The sequence below is a fragment of the Choloepus didactylus genome, chromosome X (assembly GCF_015220235.1).
Source record: "Choloepus didactylus isolate mChoDid1 chromosome X, mChoDid1.pri, whole genome shotgun sequence".
Taxonomy (NCBI): domain Eukaryota; kingdom Metazoa; phylum Chordata; class Mammalia; order Pilosa; family Megalonychidae; genus Choloepus; species Choloepus didactylus.
The window spans coordinates 39,338,437-39,365,224 of record NC_051334.1 but is presented as its reverse complement, the minus strand read 5'-3'; the positions used below and the strand labels follow the sequence as shown (position 1 = coordinate 39,365,224).

Sequence of the window (26,788 nt, the reverse complement as noted above, 5' to 3'; positions counted from 1 at the left end):
GCTACTTCTGTCATGTTGTTCTGCCAGACTTGGCCTCCATTCCCAAAGTCACCTCATGGTCCAAGGTGGCTGCCAGAGCTCCAGTCAGTGTGTCTGCATTCCAGCCAGCAGAAAGGAGGAAAGGATAAAGAAGCAGCAGAAGGTTCCCACCAGTTATTTTTAAAGGAAGTCTCCCAGAACTGTATCATGATAGTTCTATTATATCTCACTGGCCAGAACTTACTCACATGGTCACTCCTAACAGCAAGAGAACCTGGGAAAGTTAACTTTGTTCGGGGCAGCCATGTGCCCAGACAAAATTGCTGAGTCTCTTTGCATAGAAGAAAGGGAGAAAGGCTACTGGGGGCAAAAAGCAGACTCTGCCAAACTTATTCATTGAAACATTTTATCCACAGACAGATTTACTCACTCATTGGCCTCCTCTGGCTAAAGAAAAGCGAATGGTCTGAAAAACAAAACAAAACAAAACAAAAAAAAAAATGATTAAATGTTTATAATTTGGCTAGTTCTTTTCCTTACATCAAATTTCTTTGACAATTTCTTGAGGCAGATAATTTTTAGGGGGGGGTTCAATTATACAAATTATATGATAAAGTGAATCATTGTCTGTGGCAAATAGGAAAAGGACACCAGGCTTTATTTGGTTTCAGAATTTCAGCTGATTGTAACTCTATGTGTGCCTTGCAAAAATACCCCAAGGGAGGGGTCAGTGCCAGCCAGGAGTGTTTTTAAAATGCCCATATAAGGCTGCTGTTTACTCTGGTGGGAGCGTGTGGAAACTCGAGTCAACTGGCATGGGCATTTCTATTTATTCCAGTGGTATTTTGGACCCTCTAATAGACTGGCACCCTGGGTTGTTGCCCAGCTGGCCTGCCTTGTTGGTTCTGTGTCTGAGGATACCAGGAGGGACTTTACAATTTCCAGAAGACTCGGCCCACTGCCCAGAGGTATGATCTTGGCCTTGTGGTTTTCAACAGGTGAACTGTGCCTCAGTTTACTACAACAATCTCGAAATCCCTGGAAGAGGTATCTGCACACAGGATCATTGTGTGTGTGTGTGTGTGTGTGTGTGTGTGTGTATGAGACTTTGTGTATGTGTATATTGTCTCTCTATGCTTTCCCCTAAATCTTTCTGAAAAAAAATTTTTGGGGGTGGGGTGGGCACGGTCTTTCCACCAGTGATAGCAAGATGGGCTGAGGGGGTAAGTAAGGGGTTCGCAGGAAGGCCTTGGTTTCTCTCCCAGCCAAGACAGGGTGGCTGGGATCTTGGCAATATCTAGAGATGGGGCCTTGCCATCTCTTAGAATGGGCATTTGCAGGTGGTTTTAGTTTTAGTCAGTTAAAATGTAGCAGGAGGCTTGCAGCTATATTACACGCTTTCGGCTCTAATAACAAATATCCAGCCTGGAATGATATAGACAAGAGGGAGATTATTATCTCCTGTAACCAAGAAGGTTGGAGGCAGGGCCATCTAGGGCTTGGGCCATTCAGTGCTCTTTGGTGCCACCAAGGGCCCAGGTACTTTCCCCACTTCTGCTCTGCCATCCTCAGCCCGTTGACAGCGACCCCCGGCTCACCTCCTCGTTTGTTGCCGCCCCACCCAAGTTCCAAGGCTTGACGAGACAGCGCCCCTTCCTTGTATCCTTTTGAGAGGGCCCCAGCCAACTTCCTCTCACACCTCATTGGTCGGAATTGTGTCGCTGGGACAGGAAATGGAATGACCATGGCTAGCTCTGACTGATGAAGGCTCACCCTCTGGAGTCAGGAGGGGGTTTGGTCACAGGTGGCTGCCCTCACCCTGAACAAAATCAGGGTTCGGTTGGCAGGGAAGAAGGGATGGAGCTAGGCCTTTTGGGAAGGCAGCTCCCATAAGCTGCCACACAGGCCCTGTTTAATGGGGGAGGGCCAGGAGCTTCTCTCTGACTGAGGTTAGGGTGAGGTGGGTTGGCAGAGATGGAGAGAGGGAGGGAACACCACATAGGGCCATCCGTCGATACCTTCTTAGAACAACAGTTCTCATCAGGCGCTGGGTCTGACTTTAAGCTGACAAATGATTTTCCTTCACAATAAAAGTACAAACAGAATCCTAATTAATGAATTTGCCAATAGCTGTTGCCTATTTTATGGGCTTTAGCCCAGATTCGGTCTGTGGACAGGATGAGTGAGTGTGTGCGTGTGGAGGTGGCCATAAATCACCCAGGGCCCAGGACAAGGTCAGTCGGGTGGGCATCTTCCAAAGCAGCCCTTCCCGAGGGAGCTCCAGTTTGCCCCAGCAGCCATGGCAGCCACGGCAGCCAGGGCATCTGCTGTAAACTCAGCAGCCAGTGGCAGCGTAGAGTGCTCCGAGCTAGCTGCTTCTACTTCTTGGGGTTGAAAGGACTAACATTTTTTTTTTTTCCTCAGGAGGTCAATGGCCAATCTCCTGCTGCCCCTGGATGGGTATTTTCCCTTTTACAAATTCCCATCTAGGCGAGAGGCCGCAGTCCCTTTAGCAGTCTATCTGGCTTGGAGGAAATGCCTAGAAGGGGTCCTTCCGGTTAGGGGCGGATACTGTGCATGAAGCACTGGGGACAACCATGAAAGAAGCCAGCCAGGTCTCTTTCTCAGGGGCTCAACACTCTCGCCTGAGTGCTCCTCAGAGGGACCACGACAGAGGAAGAACTTTCTGCCAGCTCTTTGTTTTTCGCGGAAGTTGACGGAAGGGGAAGTCTGGTGAGGCCTGCTTTCAGCATTTGAAAATGGGAGTTTGGACAAGACAGTAAGACAACAGATGTCAGACCCCAAAGTGAGCATGAGATAGATCACTCTGAAAGATTTGCTACAGATCACCAGGTAAGTCTGATAGGATCACCCTTCCCTCTTTACACACCCCCCTCCCCTGCCTCACTAATAATCACCAAATTACAGGAAAATAACTAATAACCTCACACCTCCTTGAAGACAGTTGATTGCCTCCTCTTTCCACAGCCTTCTCAACCCCATTTCCTTTCATCTGCCTGCACAGGCCTGTTTGCCAACTGCCGTTAATGATTAATAATTTGTTTAGCATTAACTGAGCTTTTCAATTTTTTTCGGTCCATATTTTCCCAGCCATTTGCTACCATTTTTCAAAAAACACAATTCTTTGCCTTCACATGACATCGATAAATTAATTTCCTTTATTTTTGTCCTTGAGGTGGCTGAGAAAGCCCAGTGTTCCGTTTGCAATAACTGGTCCTTCAGTTTTTTTCTCTTGTCTTCCCAGGGGTGAGATGAACGGTGCAGGTTGGCTGTCAGTGGGGTGTCCCCTAGGCGAACCCCGCAAAATGAAGTCCTTCAGGGGATGTTTTCATCTTCAGGGTCAGGCGCTGTTTAATAGATTCCCCATCTCTTGTCTACACCGGTCCTACTGAGATGCTTCATTTCCTTCTGAATCTTAGTTTTGCTATCATGTTTGGGGAGTTAAATATGGCGGTCATTACTACGGCTCTTCTGAGAGGAGGTTGGTCTCTTTGTCTTCATTGCCCCCCTGCTACAGTGGGCTCCCGGGGCTGGAAGTCTCCAAACCCCATCGGTGCCCTGCAGACACCCTTGCCTTCTTACCTGGTCCCCTCTGGCAAAGTGGGGATCAGGGATCTGTCACTTACAGCTGTTCCATACCTACTCTGAGACTGTGTCCTCGCCTTTAATATGGTCTTTGTGAAGATGGAACATGATCATATTTGTAACTATCTAGGGGTATGCCTGGTACATATCAGGGTCTAAAAACCTACCGCTTCCATTCCATTTCCATGCATGGCCACCTGCTTTCCAACAGCCAGAACCTATGTCTTCTTGCTTGAGGGCTTTCTTTGGTCACCAGAACCTTCTCAGTCTGCCTGGGTAGCACAGCAGCCTGGGAGTGCCAAAGAATAAATGCCCTTCTCCCCCAACTACCTCCAGGGCAGACCTCCACCAATGAGAGATAGAAGTCAATATATAAATACCCCAGCTCCCTGCCATTCCTGTGGGATAGCTCTGAGGTGAGGTGTTTTCTCCATCGTCTCCCAGAGATCCCCAACAAGATAGAGCTCCAGTTGCCCACTTCTTTGGCTTCCTTCTCTGCCTGGTCTCACTTCCTCACTCCTCTACCAGTGTTTCTACCTCCCTGTGAACTATCAGCACACAAATCCTTGTCCTCGAGTCTGCTTCTGGGGAAACTCAAACTAGGGCATTTTCTCTAGATGTTCACCCTAAACCGGTACTCATCTCTAAAGTGCCTCCTGGGCACCCTCTGCTCACATCGAACTCAACAGGTGAAATTATACTTCCTCTCCTCCCTGTTCAAACTAGCCCATTCTCCCATCTTCCCCCCATCTCTTAGGAATTACACACCATTTCCCCCCAGTCATTTGGGGTGCAAACATGGACGTTATTCCACCATATCCAGTCACTGTTGAGAACGAATATTTATCAAGCTCCTTTAGCGCGAGAGCTACTCTGCATTGACTTCCAAGTCAGGAGAGTTTTTGTTTAGTGGTATTTCTTCCCTCATCTTCCATGCCCTCCTCACCTCACACCCAGCCTACCGGCTTTCCTGCCATTGACATCTTCCAGAAGAGATGTCTTCAAACTCTTTACTACTTCCTCTTTTTGCTCAAAACCCATCCACAGCTCCCCACTGGCTGAATAAAGATGGCGCTCCACAGATGGATAGGAAGGCCCTGTGATCTAGCCCAGCTGTCACCCAGAGTCATGGCCATGTCTTTGCTCATACTAAGTTCTAGCCATACCTTAGGGTTTGGGTTAAATCCCACTTTCTCCGCTGCAGCCTGCCCCCACTGGGAAGGAGGCCCCCTTCTCACTTCTGTCACATTATCGCTAGCACTCAGACTTATTCTTTTATTCACCAGAATACTATGTCCCAGGCACCATGATGGTTACCAGTGAGGATATATATTGAGGAACAAAATGGGCAGGGTCCCTGTCCTCATGGAGCTTACAGTATAGTGGAGGAGGAGACAAGAGTCCGATAATCACAGAGATGTAAATTATCATTTGCGTTAAGGGCTGTTATCCAAGGGCCAAACAAAGGGAAAGCCAATTTGCATTAGGGAGTAGTGGGGGTTTAGATGAGATCCCCCTAAGACATGAATTATGAAAATTAGCAAAGGGGCAGTGAAGACAAACAGACCAACCTCCTCTTGGAAGAGCCATAGTAACAACCACCACATTAGCTTGAATAAGGGTAGAAAATAGTTCCGGAAGGACAAACCTTTCATGAGAAGCCCGTAAAACTTTGGGGCACTCAAAAAGGCCAGAGTGGCTAGAATTGGGTGATCAACTGAGGCAGTGCAGAGGGAGATGGGGTTGGAATGGCCATCAAGGGCCAGATTCCTCAGGGTCTTAAAGACAACATCAGTCAGTATTCTGCTGCATTAATGCCACTTAACAAGCATCCCCCCAAATCTCAGCAGGCATTGATTTCACACTCAGGCCTTCCGACTGCCTGTAGTTCAGTCGGGCTCAGCTGGGACTCTGCAGACCAAGGCTGGGCTCCTGGCTTCGGGCTGGGCTTAGGTTGGCTCCACATTTCTCTCATTCCGGGGCCAAGACTGAAGGAGAAACAGCTCCTGGGGCAAGCTCTTCCCATGGCTGAGAGTGTACACTCTGGAGGGCAAGTGGAAGCAATGTCTCTTATGGCCAAGATTTGGAGTTGGCCCACTCTTACTTTGGTCCACATTCTGTTGGTCAAAATAAGTCACAGGGCCAAACCCTAAATCAGTGGAGCAGGAAATATACTCTGCCTGGTCAAGTAGGAGGTCAAGGGCGTGGGAGGGTGATTCTATCACAGGGAGAGGGAAGAGAATTAGGCACAATAATTCAGTCTCCACATGGATCATGATAAGGAGTTGGCTTTTTATTCAAATGGCAACTGAAAGCATTTGTATATTTCTCTCTTCCTTCCATCCTTCCTTCCTGCCCTTTCTAACTTTTTTCCTTTATATTTCTAATTACCCAGTGAACACAAGAGTTTATTTCTGCTGTAAATTATTCAAGCTATGTGGATAAAGTCAGAGGCCCCTTTTTTTATTCCTGGGTCCCCTAATCCAAGTCTCTATTCCAGACATGATCCCTATTCTCTTCTTGGATGCCTCTTCTCCAAGATTTTTTTTTTAATGCATGTCCGCATGCATATATGTCCACAGAAATACATACTTTTGTTTTTATGAATGGGTTTTTATCTAAAAGATAACCTACTGCATGTGCTGTTTAGCAGTTGCCTTGGATTTTAAATTTTTCAACAAATAATTTCTTGAGCGCCTAGTCAACACCTGGGGACAGCTGTGCCACAACATTTTCAAAGCTAAGGGTCTGCAAAGGTCTTAATTTGGCCTGGGTTAGATGGTTCAAGTTTGGTCCCAAGAAATATGCCTTGGACAGTCGGTTGTATTTTCTAAAAATAGCCACAATATTTCCAGTCCCACATGCTCTTCCAGAACCTCAACACTCCCCATCAAGAGATAAAGTCTACATCCCCTCCCCTTGAACCTGGGTGGGTCGTTGTGACTGCCTCAACTGAAAAAATATGGCGGAAGTGATGCTATGTGACTCCTGAGGCTGGATCATAAAAGGGGATTCAGCTTCTGCCTGGCTCTCTCTTGGGATGCTCATCCTTGGAATCCAGCTGCCATGTTGCAAGTTGGCCCAGAATATGCACAGAGGCTCAAGTGGAGGGAACCAAGACCCCGGGCTCCCAGCCTGGCTGAGCTCCCAGCTAAAAACCAGAACCAACTTGCCAGCCATGTGATTGAACCGTCTTAGAAGTGAATCTCCCAGCCGGGTCGTACTGCTCTGGATGATGCCACATGGAGCAGAGACAAGTCTTCCCCACCAAGACCTGCCCGAAGTGCAGACTTGTGAGCAAAATAAATGGCAGTTACTGTTTGATGCCTCCAAGTTTTGGTGTGGCTTGTTATGCAGCAAGAGACAACTGGGAAGAGGAAGCTGTGGCAAAGCTGAAACCCCATGCTTTGATTTCAGGAGCCCCTAGGTTTCTCCTGAGGAGGGGTCCATGTCCCCACAGCCCAGTGTTGGGCTGAGCCTGAGGGTGGGGCTGAAGCGGCCCCAGCTGAGAACCTCGAGGGGCCTGAGCACAGCAAGCCTGTCTTAGCACGGCATGGGAAATATGGGATGCAATGTGAGATGCAGTCCCTGACATTGTGGAGTTTGCAATCTCATTGGGATGAGAAGACTTGAGCATTTCCAAGGTCAGCCAGTGTCCCCAGGCACCATGCACTAAAATTCCAGATGCTGGTGGACACCAGGGGCCAGAGGTCTTCAGATATAGGAAGTGATGGTGGTAGCCTCAGGATGTGGTGAGTGGTTGACATCATTGGCAGTCACCAGAACTGGGGAGGGCTGCTAGTATGGGGGAAAGCAATGGGTTTGGTTGTAAATACACAGAGTGTGAGGAGGTTCAAGGAGGAGCTGCAGCAGGTGGAAAGAACACCAAATGAGGAGTGGGGGACCCTGAACCCAGGCCACTGACTCTGACAAACCATCCATGTGTCTTCATGTTACTTAACTTCCTTGAACCCCAGTGGTAGGGATGCCAGATAAAATATAGGGTGTCCCATTAAAGTTGAATTTCAGATAAAAGACAAGTAACTTGTTTTTTTTTCTTTAGCATAAGTATATCCCAAAGACTGCAGGGACATACTTATACTAAACAATTATTCACTGTTTACCTGAAATTCAAATTTAATTCTATTTTTGTTTGCTAAATCTGGCCACTCTACCTGGTGGCTGTATTTGTAAAGGTGGGGGCTTAAGGACAGCATGGTTTCCAAGGCACTAAAGCCTAGAAGCAAAGCACACAGGCTGTGAATGAAATAAATGCCCTACCTGGATGTGATCCCAGCTCTGCCACATATCACTGCATCTTAACCCCTTCCAGCCTCATCTGTAAAACGGGAGTAATCCCAGCCCTTATCCCACAGGGCAGTTGTGAAGATTGAATGAAATAATGTGTATGTGGTGGTTTGGAGCTATGTACCCCAGAGAAACGTATTCTCAAACTTAATCCATTCCTATGGGTATGAACCCTTGTAAATTGGACGTTTGGTGAGGTTACTTCAGTTAAGGTGTGGCCCAGCTGAATCAGGGTGGGATTCTGATTTAATCCTATTTTTGAAGGCTTTATAGGGAAGGTCAGAGAGAGAAAGTCATATAGAGGGAGCAGCCAGAACCTGGAAGTCAGCGGAACTGGGAAGAGATGGGAGAAGTCAGGAGAGGCCGCCATGTGCATGGCCATGTGACAGAGGAACCCAGGACCAAGGATCACCAGCAGTCAGCCCCAGAACAGCACAGTCTTCTGGGAGGAAGCATCGCATTGCTGACGCCTCGATTTTGGACGTCTCCTAGCCTCGAAACCGTGAGCTGGTAAATTCCCATTGTTCAATGCAGCTCCATTGCATGCTATTTGCTTTAGCAACAAGGAAACTAAAACAGTGTAGAAAGCATTTAATATGTTCTGGGCACACAGTAAGGGCAAAGTCAAAGTTAGGTATTGCTATTACCCTTTCCAGAGCCAGAGGCAACCATTCGTTTCGTTAAGCAGCAGACGTTGGCATGCCTTTGTGGGTAATGGGTAAGGCTGCGTGCGTGGGAGTGGCGGGGAGTGGAGGTGGTGGGGTTATCGTGTAAAGATAAATAAGCTGTAGCCTCGTGATCCAGAAACGGGAAGCCAGTGTCCAGCCAGCAGTTGTAGACAAGTCCCATGACCTGCTGTGCTCAACCCCCACAGTTACTAACGTTGCAAAATGAGGGTCGTGGAGGCATTCTCCCTTCCTTGGCAGCTTTGTGGGCAGGTTTTTAATTTGAAGCAGGAGAAAGCCCATCAGGTTTTTGAGGCTCCTGGGGGGCAGCTAATGCTTCCTGTCAAACACTCCCCCTGAGGTGCTTTGTTACCCTGACACCTCCCGAACTCAGAGTCAGCGGCAAATTGCAGGACAAAATTCTCATGCTGCAAGTTTATTGCATATTCATAGAATTTAGGCCATTAGGCGACATTAGCACTTTTTAAAAAAGGAACTTTTTATTGAAGTATAACCTACATTCAGAGACTTGCACGTATCCTAAGCATACAGCTTGGTACGTTTTTACAAACCGAAAGCACCCATGTAAGAGCACCTGGGTCAGAACCCGGAACATGACTAGCCCCTTGCAGAAGACCCCTCATGCCCTCTCCCAGTCACGGCTTCCCCCATGTGTGGTAGCCTGACGACACCACAGAGTAGCTTTGCCTACTTCTGAACCTTATGTAAATGGGATCATACCACGTGTGCTCTTTTGGATCTGGCTTCTTTCATGCAATGTCATGATGGCAGGGATTTTCCATCTTGTAGCGTGTAGTTAGTTTGTTCATGCTCATTACGGAGTAGCATTCCATTGTGTGGCTGTTTCACCATGTATTTATCCATACCACTTTTGGTGGACTTTGGGGTAGGTTAGCTTTGCTATGGAATGTTCTAGTACATGCCTTCTGGTAGATATATGTAAACTAAGGGTTTGTGTATTCTCAGCTTTAGTGGATTAGGCCAAACATTTTTTCTGCAACATTAGCTTTTCATTCCTAAGGCTGAAGATGTCAAAGAAAGGGGAAAAAATATATGTATATAGTTAAAAATTTGGGGGGCAGGGAGAAGCTGTATGCTGTAGTGGAAGAGCCAGCAGGCAGGGGCCCTAACTCAGAGGGCCTTGACTGCTACACCAAGGAGCTCAAATTAGTACCCCATGTGCCAGCTGGACACAAAAGTATAAAATAGGCTATGAGTTCCTTGACCATCCTTTCCAGAGCCTTTTTTCCTCCTTCAAGGAAACCCCCATCCCTGTCTTCTAGCTTTGGTGTGCCTAAAACACTAACACTCTTCCACCCCTGTGACTCTAGAGGGGGGTCCCTGGAGACCTCAGAGAGTGGGTGAGGGCATGGCTGCTCACACCACTTCCAGACGGCCACGGGGTGGGCTCAGCCAGGCCCCGCACTTTGCAGGGCTGCCCTGCTCCTCCACTCTTTGTTGCCCATCACGGCCCGTAGGATGTCTGGCCCACCGAGTCTTGCCAAGCCTGAGCCCAGAACGTGCCTTCCAGCTGCCCCACGGGGAGCAATGAGACAGCCTCCTGGAGCGCCTGGAGCCTGCCGGTCACCTCCCCTGGCAGAGAGTGTGCTGGCACCAGCCAGGAAGCCGAGGAGACTGTTGGGTTTGGCTCCTGAAGGCAGACATTGGGCCAAGGCATTGTGTCCAGCCAGCCCTTGCTGGGGGATAAACCGTGTCACCCGCGGCCCTCTAGACTTGGCCCTCTCCTTCCGGATCCAAGGCCAGGGCCAAGCCAGCTTCCCTTGCCTGTCCTTGGCCCCTCTGAGGACAGCGGTGTCAGCAGGGAAGGGGGTGACTTGATCCCCTCTACTCTGAGGCTGTACACATTCTTGAGTTTGAAGTCATGGAACCCTTTTGCTACACGAAATCATGTAAGTCTATCCCCAGATCAGCTGAGGGTGGAGGCCTGCACCCAACCTTGGCCTCCACCAGCCCCACTTCATACAGCTTTCAATGCCATGACCTGGGCCAAGCCCCTTATCACTCTTCAGTCAAAATCGATGCCCCAAAAGGGGCTGGGGGAGGACCAAAGAGAGGCAGAGGGGGCACAAAATCAGTGTCCGCTGTCTCTGGCGGCCAGCATCATGGATAGGGCAGCTCCTTGGTCAGTCGCTCCATGGAGAAGGGGGGCTGGTTCAGGTGACATGAGCCCCAGTATTCCTCCGGTTCTCCTGAAGGAGGGGGACTCCGAACCAGAGACTGACTGGATGGCGGGGTCACTGGTGGGCAAGGGGTAGAATATTCTACGCTAGGCCCTATGCCTCTGGGGTCCCTGGGAGCCCCTCCCCCTCCCCAGAGCTCACGCTGGCTCTGTGCCCTCTCCCCGCTGGGCCTCCGGAGAGACCCCTTTATCTCATGGGGGTTCCTGCCTGACAGGCCCCTTCCCCTACACCCCTGACTCCCCCTCTTCCCAGTTATTATTTGGGTAGCTGCTCTATTAGTGTTCCTTCATTCTGAGTGGGCCAGGGCTATCACTGCCAGGTTTTTCCTGCCCCCTCTCCTAATGATTAGTTCTGGCAACAGAAATATTACAGCGATGATTTCATGTAGAATTTCATTTGCTGTTTTTTTTTTTTAAATCCCTTGAAGAAGGGGCTGTGCGATTAATGGGTCTCCAAGAGATCAAAGCTCTATATAGCAAAGAGCGGATAGTAATCGCAGCTAACATTGATTGGGGACTTTGTACGTGCCAGGCACTGTCTCACTGTCACCACCCTTTGAGGCAGACACTGTTATTATTCCCATTGCGGGGACCTGGAGGGGGTCCCTGGGTGGAAACGGGGTTCTTAGCCAGGCCATGTGGCCCCAGTGTTCTTGATTACCTTGCTGGGCTGGGAGACGGGGTCTCGGGTCCTGTTCAGGAAGCTGGACAAAAATGAGTGTTTGGGTCCCTGTCCCCCTCCCTTTTCTGTGAGCTCCAGCCAGAGGTCAGGCCAAATTCGAATCACCAGGAAGCCTGAAAGATTCTGTTTCCACAGGTCTGATGGGCAGGGACGAGGCTTGGTTGGTTAAGGACTCCTCTGGTGGTGCCTTGGCCTGGCTTGCTGTCCATGCTGGAGTCTAGAGCCCCCAAACTGTTTCACTGTCCGTTCAGGTCACCTGGGCCTCAGTTTCCCCACTGCCTTTCACAAGAGGTAACAATGGTTACCATTTATTCAGCACCTCCCCTTTCACAGATGGGGAGACTGAGGCTTGGAATTCACTACCTTGACTCATGACCCCACGGTGAGTGGTTAAGCAGATTCCAACCCAGACCTGTTTAGACGCCAAAGAACAAGCTATTTCCCACCACCTCTACTTCACTTCCTTAGAAAGAAAAGAAAAGATCTACCACATGCCAGCCACTCTTTGGAAAGGAGCTCGTTTTTTCCTCGGCACGTCTGAGAGGTAAAGGTCTTGAGTGCCATTTTTAGGAGGAGGAAACAGATTCAGAGAGGTTTCGTAGGTTGCCCAAGGTCACACAGCCCAGTGTTGGGTCTGGCTTTCCAACCTGGGTCCATCTGCCTCCAAGCCCTCCCTCTTTCTGTGATGTCGTATGTGTGGAATGGCAGTTAATGAAACGTGACAATTTCCTACAGCAGGCCACCCTGCTGTTTGTTGTCTCCTGAGGAGCAGAGAAAAGGGAGTGTTTTAAACTCAGAGTTGGGAGAAAGAAAGCGGGACACTTGGAAACCCTCCCGATTCTAAGAACTGTGAGACTCCCGAGCAAGAAGCCAGAAGGGGCTAGGAACTCGGTCCATCTGTCCATCCAGCCATCCATCCATTGCTGATCATTGAAGGGAGACCAAGAAGTCTGGGTGTTCTGCTGGTCCGTCTGCTCAGTGTCTGCGTCACCTGGCCTGGCTATGACCTCAAGGAAGGGAGGTGCCTCCAGAGTGCAAGAGGTAATTATATGTGGGCGCCTCAGGCCCCATGGGGGGGGTGGTGGAGTGGGTGGAGTGGGGTGGGGTGGGGGGGTGGGGGTGGGGCTTTTCCTCACTGGCCCCGCCCCTCCCCAGAGCAGAAGGCAGGTCTTAGGGAGCACTTAGGGAACAATGCTGGGGGGGTTTGGGCTAGGCCCTCACTTTCAGCTCAGAGACCTGAGGCCAGAGAACCTAGAGTGAGGGTTGGGGGGAGAGTTTGGTAATTTTCTGGGGTGACTCTGAGACCCCCATCCTCCTGGGCCTAAGATTGACACTGGAGAGAGCGTCCACTAAATCTTCTCCCTCCCAGGCCACTTCTGCAAGGCAGGTGGGAATTTAGGGTGGGGTGGGGGGAGGGAGAGGAGAGGGAAGACAGTAGGCTCAGGAAGCCCATTTGGCAGTTTCGGCTGCTATTTCCACTTCCTGGAACAGATTTTTCCCAAGCCGCCCATCTTGGATGACGGATCCAAGAGATTGCTCAGGGCTTTTTGGGGATTGGTCCACTAAGAACCTCAGCCCCACTTCTGATTCTGCTACCCAGCCTCCAACTGGGGATCCAGACCTGGCAGCCCCAGCTTTTTTTTTTTTTTTGTAACTTGGTTCTCTCCTTTTCCTAAACTATCTCCACACTACTGGCCGCCACTGGCTTCCCTTCAGAGAGCCTTCCGGACCTTCACTGCTTTGTCTGATACTTACCCAATGCTGTTTCTTTTTTTTTTTTTTTTTTTCATTTTATTGAGATATATTCATATACCACGCAGTCATACAAAACAAATCGTACTTTCGATTGTTCACAGTACCATTACATAGTTGTACATTCATCACCCAAATCAATCCCTGACACCTTCATTAGCACACACACAAGAATAACAAGAATAATAATTAGAGTGAAAAAGAGCAATTGAAGTAAAAAAGAACACTGGGTACCTTTGTCTGTTTGTTTCCTTCCCCTATTTTTCTACTCATCCATCCATAAACTAGACAAAGTGGAGTGTGGTCCTTATGGCTTTCCCAATCCCCTTGTCACCCCTCATAAGCTACATTTTTATACAACTGTCTTCGAGATTCATGGGTTCTGGGTTGTAGTTTGATAGTTTCAGGTATCCACCACCAGCTACCCCAATTCTTTAGAACCTAAAAAGGGTTGTCTAAAGTGTGCGTAAGAGTGCCCACCAGAGTGACCTCTCGGCTCCTTTTGGATTCTCTCTGCCTCTGAAGCTTATTTCATTTCCTTTCACATCCCCCTTTTGGTCAAGAAGATGTTCTCCGTCCCACGATGCCAGGTCTACATTCCTCCCCGGGAGTCATATTCCACGTTGCCAGGGAGATTCACTCCCCTGGGTGTCTGATCCCACGTAGTGGGGAGGGCAGTGATTTCACCTTTCAAGTTGGCTTAGCCAGAGAGAGAGGGCCACATCTGAGCAACAAAGAGGCATTCGGGAGGAGGCTCTTAGGCACAACCATAGGGAGGCCTAGCCTCTCCTTTGCAGCAACCGTCTTCCCAAGGGTAAAACCTATGGTAGAGGGCTCAACCCATCAAACCACCAGTCCCCTATGTCTGTGGTCATGTTAGCAACCATGGAGGTGGGGTAGGCGAATACCCCTGCATTCTCCACAGGCTCCTCAAGGGGGCACTACATCTTTTTATTTTCCTTGTTTTTTTTTTTTTTAACTTTCCCTTCTTTTTTAAATCAACTGCATGAAAAAAAAGTTAAAAAGAAAACAAACATACAATAAAAGAACATTTCAAAGAGACCATAACAAGGGAGTAAGAAAAAGACAACTAACCTAAGATAACTGCTTAACTTCCAACATGTTCCTACTTTACCCCAAGAAAGTTACCTAATATAGCAACATTTCTGTGAACTTCCTCCTACTATATCCATCAGAAATTAACAGACCATAGTCATTCCTGGGCATCCCCAGAACGTTAAATAGCTTATCTGTTCTTCTTGGATTATTGTTCCCCCTTCCTTAATTGCTCTCTATTGCTAGTTCCCCTACATTCTACATTATAAGCCATTTGTTTTATATTTTTCAAAGTTCACATTAGTGGTAGTATATAATATTTCTCTTTTTGTGCCTGGCTTATTTCGCTTAGCATTATGTCTTCAAGGTTCATCCATGTTGTCATATGTTTGACGAGATCGTTCCTTCTTACTGCCGCGTAGTATTCCATCGTGTGTATATACCACATTTTATTTATCCACTCATCTGTTGAAGGACACTTGGGTTGTTTCCATCTTTTGGCAATTGTGAATAATGCTGCTATGAACATTGGCGTGCAGATATCTGTTCGTGTCACTGCTTTCCGATCTTTCGGGTATATACCGAGAAGTGCAATCGCTGGGTCGAATGGTAGCTCTATATCTAGTTTTCTAAGGAACTGCCAGACTGACTTCCAGAGTGGCTGAACCATTATACAGTCCCACCAACAGTGAATAAGAGTTCCAATTTCTCCACATCCCCTCCAGCATTTGTAGTTTCCTGTTTGTTTAATGGCAGCCATTCTAACCGGTGTTAGATGGTATCTCATTGTGGTCTTAATTTGCATCTCTCTAATAGCTAGTGAAGCTGAACATTTTTTCATGTGTTTCTTGGCCATTTGTATTTCCTCTTCAGAGAACTGTCTTTTCATATCTTTTGCCCATTTTATAATTGGGCCGACTGTACTATTGTCATTGAGTTGTAGGATTTCTTTATATATGCAAGATATCAGTCTTTTGTCAGATACATGGTTTCCAAAAATTTTTTCCCATTGAGTTGGCTGTCTCTTTACCTTTTGAGAAATTCCTTTGAGGTGCAGAAACTTCTAAGCTTGAGGAGTTCCCATTTATCTATTTTCTCTTTTGTTGCTTGTGCTTTGGGTGTAAAGTCTAGGAAGTGGCCGCCTAATACAAGGTCTTGAAGATGTTTTCCTACATTATCTTCTAGGAGTTTTATGGTACTTTCTTTTATATTGAGATCTTTGGTCCATTTTGAGTTAATTTTTGTGTAGGGGGTGAGGTAGGGGTCCTCTTTCATTCTTTTGGATATGGATATCCAACTCTCCCAGCCCCATTTGTTGAAAAGACCATTATGACTCAGTTCAGTGACTTTGGGGGCCTTATCAAAGATCAGTCGGCCATAGATCTGAGGGTCTATCTCCGAATTCTCAATTCGATTCCATTGATCTATATGTCTATCTTTGTGCCAGTACCATGCTGTTTTGGTAACTGTGGCTTTATAATAAGCTTCAAAGTCAGGGAGTGTAAGTCCTCCCACTTCGTTTTTCTTTTTTAGAGTGTCTTTAGCAATTCGAGGCATCTTCCCTTTCCAAATAAATTGGATAACTAGCTTTTCCAAGTCTGCAAAGTAGGTTGTTGGAATTTTGATTGGGATTGCATTGAATCTGTAGATGAGTTTGGGTAGAATTGACATCTTAATGACATTTAGTCTTCCTATCCATGAACATGGAATATTTTTCCATCTTTTAAGGTCCCCTTCTATTTCTTTTAGTAGAGTTATGTAGTTTTCTTTGTATAGGTCTTTTACATCTTTGGTTAAGTTTATTCCTAGGTACTTGATTTTTTTAGTTGCTATTGAAAATGGTATCTTTTTCTTGAGTGTCTCTTCAGTTTGTTCATTTCTAGCATATAGAAACATTACTGACTTATGTGCATTAACCTTCTATCCCGCTACTTTGCTAAATTTGTTTATTAGCTCTAGTAGCTGTGTCGTCGATTTCTCAGGGTTTTCTAGATATAAGATCATATCATCTGCAAACAATGACAGTTTTACTTCTTCTTTTCCAATTTGGATGCCTTTTATTTCTTTGTCTTGCCGGATTGCCCTGGCTAGCACTTCCAGCACAATGTTGAATAACAGTGGTGACAGCGGGCATCCTTGTCTTGTTCCTGATCTTAGAGGGAAGGCTTTCAGTCTCTCTCCATTGAGTACTATGCTGGCTGTGGGTTTTTCATATATGCTCTTTATCATGTTGAGGAAGTTTCCTTCAATTCCTACCTTTTGAAGTGTTTTTATCAAAAAGGGATATTGGATTTTGTCAAATGCTTTTTCAGCATCTATTGAGATGATCAATTGATTTTTCCCTTTCGAGTATTTAATGTGTTGTAATACATTGATTGTTTTTCTTATGTTGAACCATCCTTGCATGCCTGGAATGAACCCCACTTGGTCATGGTGTATGATTTTTTTAATGTGTGTTTGGATTCGATTTGCAAGTATTTTGTTGAGGATTTTTGCATCTATATTCATTAGGGAGATTGGCTGGTAGTTTTCCTTTTTTGTAGCATCTTTGCCTGGTTTTGGTATTAGATTGATGTTAGCTTCATAAAATGAGTTAGGTAGTGTTCCATTTTTTTCAATGTTTTGAAAGAGTTTGAGTAAGATTGGTGTCAGTTCTTTCTGGAAAGTTTGGTAGAATTCCCCTGTGAAGCCATCTGGCCCTGGGCATTTATTTGTGGGAAGATTTTTGATGACTGATTGGATCTCTTTGCTTGTGATGGGTTGGTTGAGGTCTTCTATTTCTTCTCTGGTCAGTCTAGGTTGTTCATATGTTTCCAGGAAATTGTCCATTTCTTCTACATTATCCAGTTTGTTGCCATACAGTTGTTCATAATATCCTCTTATAATTTTTTTAATTTCTTCAGGATCTGCAATTATGTCACCTTTTTTATTCATTATTTTGTTTATATGGGTCTTCTCTCTTTTTGATTTTGTCAGTCTAGCTAGGGGCTTGTCAATCTTGTTGATCTTCTCAAAGAACCAACTTTTGGTGATATTTATCCTCTCTATTGTTTTTTTGTTCTCTATGTCATTTATTTCTGCTTTAATCCTTGTTATTTCTTTTCTTCTACTTGGTTTAGGATTGGTTTGCTGTTCATTTTCTAGCTTCTTCAGTTGATCCATTAGTTCTTTGATTTTGGCTCTTTCTTCCTTTTTAATATATGCGTTTAGTGCTATAAATTTCCCCCTTAGCACTGCTTTTGCTGCATCCCATAGGTTTTGGTATGTTGTGTTCTCATTTTCATTCGTCTCTATATATTTAGCAATTTCTCTTGCTATTTCTTCTTTAACCCACTGATTGTTTAGGAGTGTGTTGTTTAACCTCCAGGTATTTGTGAATTTTCTAAGTCTCTGATGGTTATTGACTTCTAATTGTATTCCATTGTGGTCAGAGAATGTGCTTTGAATAATTTCAATCTTTTTAAATTTATTGAGGCTTGTTTTATGTCCCAGCATATGATCTATTCTGGAGAAAGTTCCATGAGCACTAGAAAAGTATGTGTATCCTGGTGATTTGGGATGTAATGTCCTGTATATGTCTGTTAAATCTAATTCATTTATCAGATTGTTTAGGTTTTCAATTTCCTTATTGGTCTTCTGTCTGGTTGATCTATCTATAGGAGAGAGTGATGTGTTGAAGTCTCCCACAATTATTGTGGAAACATCAATTGCTTCCTTTAGTTTTGCCAGTGTTTCTCTCATATATTTTGTGGCACCTTGATTGGGTGCATAGACATTTACGATTGTTATTTCTTCTTGCTGAATTGCCCCTTTTATTAGTATGTAGTGGCCTTCTTTGTCTCTCAAAACATCCCTGCATTTGAAGTCTATTTTATCTGAGATTAATATTGCTACACCTGCTTTCTTTTGGCTGTAGCTTGCATGAAATATTTTTTTCCATCCTTTCACTTTCAGTTTCTTTGTGTCCCTGTGTCTAAGATGAGTCTCTTGTATGCAACATATTGATGGTTCATTTTTTTTGATCCATTCTGCGAATCTATATCTTTTAATTGGGGAGTTTAATCCATTTACATTCAACGTTAAAACCGTGAAGGCATTTCTTGAATCGGCCATCTTATCCTTTGGTTTATGTTTGCCATATTTTTCCCTCTCTCTATTAATATCCTTTATTGTACCCATACCGAATCTTTTTAGTACTGAACCTTTCTCCAAGTCTCTCTGTCCTGTCTTTGTTTCTCTGTCTGTAGGGCTCCCTTTAGTATCTCCAGTAGGGCAGGTCTCTTGTTAGCAAATTCTCTCAGCATTTCTTTGTCTGTGAAAAATTTAAGCTCTCCCTCAAATTTGAAGGAGAGCTTTGCTGGATAAAGTATTCTTGGCTGGAAATTCCTCTCTCTCAGAATTTTAAATATATCGTGCCATTGCCTTCTTGCCTCCATGGTGGCTGCTGAGTAGTCACTACTTAGTCTTATGCTGTTTCCTTTGTATGTGGTGAATTGCTTTTCTCTTGCTGCTTTCAGAACTTGCTCCTTCTCTTCTATGTTTGACAGTGTGATCAGTATATGTCTTGGAGTGGGTTTTTTTGGATTTATTCTATTTGGAGTTCGCTGAGCATTTATGATTTGTGTATTTATGTTGTTTAGAAGATTTGGGAAGTTTTCCCCAACAATTTCTTTGAATACTCTTCCTAGACCTTTACCCTTTTCTTCCCCTTCTGGGACACCAATGAGTCTTATATTCGGAGTTTCATATTATCTATCATATCCCTGAGGTCCATTTCGAGTTTTTCAATTTTTTTCCCCATTCTTTCTTTTATGCTTTCATTTTCCATTCTGTCATCTTCCAGGTCACTGATTCGTTGTTCAACTTCCTCTAGTCTTGTACTATGAGTGTCCAGAATCTTTTTAATTTGGTCAACAGTTTCTTTAATTTCCGTAAGATCATCCATTTTTTTATTTAGTCTTGCAATGTCTTCTTTATGCTCTTCTAGGGTCTTCTTGATTTCCTTCATATCCCGTACTATGGTCTCATTGTTCATCTTTAGTTCTTTGAGTAGCTGCTCTAGGTGCTGTGTCTCTTCTGGTCTTTTGATTTGGGTGCTTGGGCTTGGGTTATCCAAATCGTCTGGTTTTTTCATATGCTTTATAATTTTCTGTTGTTTTTGGCCTCGTGGCATTTGCTGAACTTGATAGGGTTCTTTTAGGATTTGTAGACCAATTGAAGTCCTTATCTCTAATTTATCAGATCTACTGCTTCGTGGAGTACACTTTCTCTAACTAACCAGCAGGTGGCGTCCACGAACCACCTGTTCTCCACAAGCCAGTTCTCCCCTGCTTAGCCTTTTTGGTGAGTGGGGGAGTGAGTCTTGTGGGGTCCAATTGGTGTACCAAGCTTGCGTGTGTAGTTGGTGTTGCCTGCCCTGTGTACGGGGCGTGTTTCTGGGCAGTCAGGGAGGGGGGGGTGGCTCTAACAATCAAATCTCCCTGGTGATCCTAGAGTTTTAAAGCTGCTGCAATAGTCTAATCCTTCAGTTCAGTCCTGCCACAGTTTGTCTCTGCCACTGACCCACAAGTCCTTGGTATTGGCGTATGGCTCCTGAGACTTGCAAGTGGGCCCCTCTTCCAGGCCGTGCACCCCGGGCTGTGTAGGGAGGCTCCCAGTCTGCTGGAAAGATGGCTGAATGGGGCTTTGTTAATTCACACTGCTCTACCTTCCCAACTCTGGGACAATCAGCTGAGGTTGCAGGGAAGGCTAATGTCCACGCCCAGTTTTGTGGTGTGTGCCTGTTATTTGAAGCACTTCCGTCACACTGGGTTGTCTGGGGCAGTTCTGGGCTATGGGGCTGGCGATGGGCAGGAGTGTTTCCTGTCCACCAGGATGATGGCTGTGAGCGGACACTCCCCTTTTCTTGGGAAGTTGTGGTGTTTAGTGAATTTTCTCAGCCACTGGATTATTGCGTTTTGTCTCAGAGCTCTCCTAGTTCTGCTCTTGACTTGACCTGCCCAAATAGCAAGTCTTTGAAGCTTTCTGTATTGGGCTTCTTAGAGTAATTGTTTTAGAAAAAGAAAAAAGGATTAAAAAAAAAAAAAAAAAAAACGGGCCCTCCTCAGAGATCTAATGGGTTATTGAAATGCTAAGAGACAAAGCAACCAGGGCCATTAAGGAAAGGTCCACAGGGCAGAGAGATCAGCTTTTCTTCGGGATTTGCATATGCGCCTCAGGGCCCTTCCCCTTTCTATGTTCACCAGAACTCCAAAAATCCTCCGCTTTTATTTTGGAGTTTTTCGTGTTGTTGTTTTTCTATGCCTGTCTCCTCTCTGCTGGGCTGGCTGCTCTCAGATTCTCTGGTGTCTGGTCTCAGTCTATCTATGGTTGGAGTTTGAATCAGTAGAATGAGTTTCTGATAACGGCAGCCACTGCAGTTCTCCCTTCTCCTTCCCGGAGCTGACAGCCCCTCCTCCCCCGGGACTGAGCCTGGCAGGGAGGGGCGCGGGTCCCCTGGCCGCAAAAACTTACAGATTTCGCTGATCTCAGCAGTTCCACGTTTTCATGAGTGTTGTATGAAGTATGCCCAAAGTCAGATTGCTCTGTGGTGTCCAGTCCACGCAGTTCCTGGCTTTCTACCTACTTTCCTGGAGGAGTAACTAAAACATACAGCTCACCAGTCTGCCATCTTGACCCGCCTCTCTACTCACTTCCCAATGCTGTTTCACAGTGAGGCCTCTGTGTTTTTAATTTGGTTCTGCAAATATTTACTAGGCCTGGCCTGTGCCAGGCACCATGCAAGTTCTGAGAGGCAAAAGCAGCTTGCAGCTGGCGGCCTGAGGCTGATGCCAAGCTCTCCCTTTACTGGATGAGCACTTCTGGGTCCCTGGGAACCCCTGATCACTAGCTCCACCTACGAGGAGGTGGCCCTGGGACCCTCTTTCACATGGGCGATCTCATTTAGACCCTCCCAACAACTTGGTTAGGTTGACTTTGTGCCCATTTTTCAGATGATAAAACCGAGGCCTCAAGAGTTTCTCATTTACACTAGCTCACCCAGCTCGTGCTGGACTGAGTTGAGATTTGCGCTCACGTGGCTTGAATTTCAAAATCTGTGTTTCCACCACACCCTGCTGACTCACTTCTGCCAATTTCCCAAAGACTCGGTTTCCTTGGATGCAAAATGGGGACAATTAACCGTCTTAAGAGAACCTTGCGAGAGTCTAATGAGGGCTTTGGAAAATGCTGCCTGGCATTGCTTTCTTCTTATTATTATGAAATGGGGTCTCTAGGGATCCTGGAAAGCTGCTCTGCTGTGTGAGAGAGTTAACTGATCATATGACGTTATCGCAACCTCAGCAGAGCCCTGGAGGAGGAGGCACTTAAAACTGGTACAGGGAAGCCGGGCCGCCAGCCCCCTCCCCCACACCGCCAGCCCATCAGGATGCCTGGGCTCCCTAAACAGGACATTACTTCTAGGCTTTAATGACTCCTTAGAGCCCCGTGAAAGTGTCCCTGGGAGGGGGAGGGTCAGATACAGCCCGGAATGTTAACAGAGGCCCTTCAAAACCATTTGGTGAAAATCCAACCCCATCATCACACACAAAAGGAAGTTGAGGTCCAGAGGGGGGCAGAGACTTGCCCAAGGTCACACAGCTGGTTAAAGGCAGAGCTGGGGTGACCAGGCAGCTGTTAGGACTCTCCCGGTAGGGCTGAGGATTTGTTGATCATGTTTACTTCTCAGCATTTTGAGAGTGTGGAGCCCTGGGGGAAAGGACCCAGGGAAGGCACCTGTAGGAGGGGGAGGGGAGGGAGAAAAGATGGGAGGCTTTGTGGGGTGGGTGCTGGGCAGTGCCTTCTGAGAACTATTGAATATGGCGGCTGAGTCAATCAGGGGACCCCCGAACTGGCCAGGTGCCCCAGGATGCCCACCTGTAGCAAGCCTGGAGTCTGGCACGGGAATCTGTTTTATAAACAAGCTCCACGGCGTGCTTGTGGCTTTCCAAATCCCTCTTTCTGGCCCAGCCCCTCCTTTTGACAAGGAGTGCCTAAGGCCCGTGGGGGTGAGCCCGTTTGTCACTGTCCCACTGTCCCCGGCAATGGGGCAGATCCCACCCCTCCCCCCATCCCACCCCCAGTTCCATTTCCCCATGCTGACCAGGGTCCTGTCTGCCTACAGCCACCAAGGACTCCATGACAAACACACGGGGCCCGGACCTGGAAGATCTATTAGTGCCACTCCTGTCACCGCCTGCAGAGCGGGAGGAGAGGCAGCCAAATGCTGTGCTAATTATTCTAGCTTCCAGCAGGGTCTCGGAGGTCTCAGCCATGGTAAATCTTAACTTTCATGCTATGGTGCACCAGGATGCAATTTACTTCAAAGAGAGCATAAATCCCCACTGCGGTGTGTATCAGAGGAGTGTTACATAAAAGTGGCCCATGTGCTTCCCACCCTGGCTGCCTTCTCTCTCTCTCTCTCTCTCTACCCCCCTCTTCCCTCCCTCCTCCGCGCTCCCCTTGTAAGTTTGAAAAAGCCAGCCCGCGGTTGGCTACACATCTCGCACGCAAAAACATTTACACACACGTCTGCTCCCAGCCTTATAAATCACCGGGCTTGGCGACTTGGCAGTGGGAACACAGGCGAGCTCTATTTTTACCAGCACGGGCCGCAGACAGCACCCATCCCCCCGCAACGGGCCCCTCCTTTCCTACAGTGACATTTACTGGTGCCAGCTGCGGCCAAAGGCAGCGGTTCAGCTTCGGACCCATTTCTCAGGCTTCGGAAGACGGTCATTTACCCGCGATCTTGTCCTTCTTTCAGTTCTTCCTTCCTGAGACCCCCTGTGGCTTCTGGGGGGAGTTCCTCCAGCAAGAAATTCCATCCAGGAAGCCCCACCCCATCGCCCCCAACCAGGCTTGCTGGGGACCCGGAGGGTGGAGACTGGTGGGCACCAGTGACATAATAATTATCTTCCACGGAGCTGGGGGCTGCACAAGGTGAGGCCAGCACAGCTCATTAGGATGTCAAAGGATCATGGGAATTGGGGAGGGGGAGGCATCCAGGGTCACCCCCACCCCGCCCCCGTCCCCCAAAGCCAGACTCCCTTGCTCTAATGCAACCTCCTGGGGGTTTGTCCAGTTGTGTTTCAAGCAATTACTTCCCCGTGAAAGACATCTGTTATCTTCGCTGACACACACGGGGCTGGCGGCCGACGCGGTTTCTGCGAGGGGCTTGTGAATCCTAAACATTGTCATTGCAGCCCTGGCTGGGAACGGAGCGGGGTGGGGGGTGGCTCGGGTGAGACAGAGGCGCGTCTGTCTCCTGTCCCTCGGCCCCTGCCCCGGCCTTCTCCCAGCGACCTCTCCAGAGGCAGCCGTGCCAGGTCTAATGCGTCTACTGTCATCTTGGCCGATCCATTTGTGATTCCTGGATGCTGTAATTACCGCGCCTTCGCTCCGCTCGCAGCCGCTGCCATTAGCTGGGCAGACCGCAGGCTGAGGTGACGTGGCCCTGGCAGCCTGGGGGGGCCTCCGCGGAGGGCTGGGGGTGGCCAGGGCGCTCCCAGCAGGCACAGAGCTGCCCGGAGGCCAAGGGCGGTTGGCTGAGCTGGCCAAAACGCCCACCGATTAGTGGCTTTCCCCTGTGTGTAACCCCTGGCAGTCAGCTGGCGGTGGAAAACGCCCCGGGGCCAGAGGGCAGGGTGACAACAGAGGATAACAGCGCAGTTCCAGCTCAGCCACTAACATGCTGGTGACCCTGGGCCAGTCACAGCTCTTCTGAGCTTCAGTTCTCTCAGCTGGAAAATGAGGACCAGTAGCTCCCTTCCAGCCTTGACTCAGTACCCCTCTCCTCTTAGAACTAACTCAGCACCTGGAAGGGTCTGCATAAATGCTGGGTGCTTTTTCAGAGGCCCAGGCAGGTTAGCAGGTGCATCCTTGGGACTGGAGCAGAAAAGCAACGCCCCAGAATCCTGCCCTGCTAAGAACTCTAGCCATAATCTCAGGTGCTCTATCACTTTCTGTTAGAACACTTCCCTTCTTGGGATGAAACCTGGGGATAGAGTACAGAGGGTGGAAGCAGCCTGCCTTTGAGGTTTGAGGGTCCTGAAGGAAGGAAGATGGTTTTGTACTGTCTACTTGATCATGGCATCTCCCGTCTAAATTGCCCCCCAACCCCTGACCCACCAAGAAACCACCTTTCTCCAGACAAGCCTCCTGCCTCTCTCCCCACACTCTGCAAATGGTGGCTACATTTTCTGCACTCAGAATACGGTTGTCACGTGGCTCCTCCTTTCCCACTTATTTGGGGAGGAATCAACAAGGGGGGAAGGTCAGAAGGACCTTTAGAGGTGCTCAGAAATGAGAGAATAGAATTAAATCAACAGAATCAATTGCCTAAAAAAAGGCAAGTCAAAGTTTTGTCCCTCCCCACCCCCACCCCCTGCATTCCCCCATTCTCCTCCCCATCCCAAGCACTGATCTAATGTCAGTAATACTGATGTAAAAAACGTTGCCCCAGGGTTTGAGCCTGGCTGAAGGTGAAACATGGGCATGGTATAGGAGTCAGGCCCATGGTGGTCTTAAAACATGGCAGCCGATTCTTGGGCACTCTTCCACTCGAGAGGTGGGGTCCATGGCCCCTCCCCTTGAATCTGGGCGAGCTGGTGATTGCTTCAACCAGTAGAATACCATGAGAGCCATGCTGCACGACTTCCAAGGCTAGGTCATAAAATGCCATGCAGCTCCCTCCTTGCTTGCTGGAACGCTCACACTTAAAAGAGTGCCAAGCTGCCATGTGAAAAAGTCTGACTGCCGACTGCCAGGCTACGAGGAAGTACAAGTGCCACATGGAGTGCCCGCCTGCAGGCCTGCCCGTCAACGGTCCCAGCTGAGCCCAGCCTTTGAGTCTCTGCAGCCCAATGCCAGATGTGTACATGAGGGAGCTTCCGGTTGATTCCAGCCCCCAGCCATCAAGTTGCCCCCCACCCATTCCAGTCTTCCCAGCTGATACCCCAGACGTTATGGAGGAAAGATCAGCAAACCGCCCCTGCTGGGCCCCGCGTGAATTTCTGACCCACAGAATCCACGCATGTACTAAAATGGTTGTCCTTGGGGTGTTTTGTTAAGCAGCGATAAGCGGCGGGAACAGCCCCTGTAGGAAGACTTGGACACCTGTTTTCCATAAAGGCAGCAGGAAGTTTTCTAGAAGGCTGAGAACGGCATTGGGCCAGAGGAGCTGCTGTGTGGGCGACACTTAGATCTCCCCCACCCCCTCCCCAGCTGCAGAACTCGGCCCAGTTCAGAGTCCCTCATCTTTGGGTGAGGCCCCGGAGACGGTGACTTTCTTGGGGGCTGTTCAAGTCTCATTTCATTTCCTGTGGGACCCAGAAGCCTTCTAGCCAAGGTTGCGAGAAGGAATGAAAGATGTCCTGACTCTATTATTTGCCCCTAGTTTTTAACTTGGGCCTGAGAGGGATGGTTTTCATGGGGAGGGAGGGAAAGGGAGGGAGAGAGAGAGAGAATGAGAGAACACACATCTTTTTGTGGTTTATCCATCAAAGGACAGAGGACAGATCACCACCCAGGCACCCAAGAATGTCATCTGGCACGGTGACATACGGAGTTTTGGCTGCTGCTTTATAGTTTCATGAAGGGGTGTGAGGGCCTCATTTGGCTGTTGGTGATCAGAATCAGCCTGCTGGCCTGTGGACTTTTACAGTTTACAAGGAAATCAGACCCCCTTTCTCCATCTTTCGCAACTATCAAAAGACTGTGCTTTCAATTGTGGGCTAGCCTATGACATGCTTCAACATTTGCTGGAATTTATGCTCCTGGAAAGAGAGGGCTAAGCTCCATTTTACATATAACATTCTATCCATGACAAATTCCAGCTTGCTATCTGGAATTTCAAGATACTGTGTGCTAGAGGGCTCTGGCTTCTGATTGAAAAGATTGTCCGGGAGCCTAGACTGATAGTTTGGTGCATGGTGACAGCTGCAAGCAAAACTGATGTGAAAATACACATCTTGTTCTTCAGCTTGCAATGACTTGCTGTCCCATGGAACTTCGCAATTCTCGTCTTTGAGGGGACGCATTTTGGTGAAGGGGTAAACTCCATCACAATCAGGACCCAATAGGCTGCTGAAGTTTAGCTGGATGAGGATTTAGCTTTTAAGTGAGGCTTCAGAGAGCAGGAGAGGAACAAGCCAACTTCTTTAAAGAAGGTACCGTGAAGATTTGGGGAGCAGCCTTGGTGGGCATGTTTGTGTTCTTGGTGGTCCCAAAGGGAGCTGTCTGGAGGGACCGGGTTAGGGCCTGTAATTAATTGATTTTCTTCTGTGACCCACCCGCCTCCCTCGTGTCCTAGGCAGCAGCCACCTGTCTTCCAGCTGTCTGGGACTGTCTACTGGAGCAAGTGACATCACAGTGACCAGAAAACACCTCCCCTTTGTCTGGAGCAGTTATGATGTCATTTCCTCTGGCAGGAAGCAGGATGTTGGCAGCTGGGATTCCTTGGGGTCCTCCCAAAGTGATAAT

The 26,788-nt window shown here is 47.7% G+C and overlaps 2 long non-coding RNA genes across 2 annotated transcripts; one reads left to right on the top strand and one right to left on the bottom strand.

Annotated features, from left to right (window-relative positions):
* LOC119523484 lies at positions 1-20,814 on the bottom strand. The gene is made up of 3 exons (XR_005214634.1): positions 20,783-20,814; positions 410-445; positions 1-93 (listed from the first exon to the last, which is right to left on the bottom strand). It is a non-coding gene; the product is annotated as an uncharacterized LOC119523484 (long non-coding RNA).
* LOC119523483 lies at positions 8,248-26,752 on the top strand. Its single transcript, XR_005214633.1, has 3 exons — positions 8,248-8,403; positions 12,371-12,502; positions 26,619-26,752. It is a non-coding gene; the product is annotated as an uncharacterized LOC119523483 (long non-coding RNA).
* Positions 26,753-26,788: the final 36 nt, after the last annotated feature.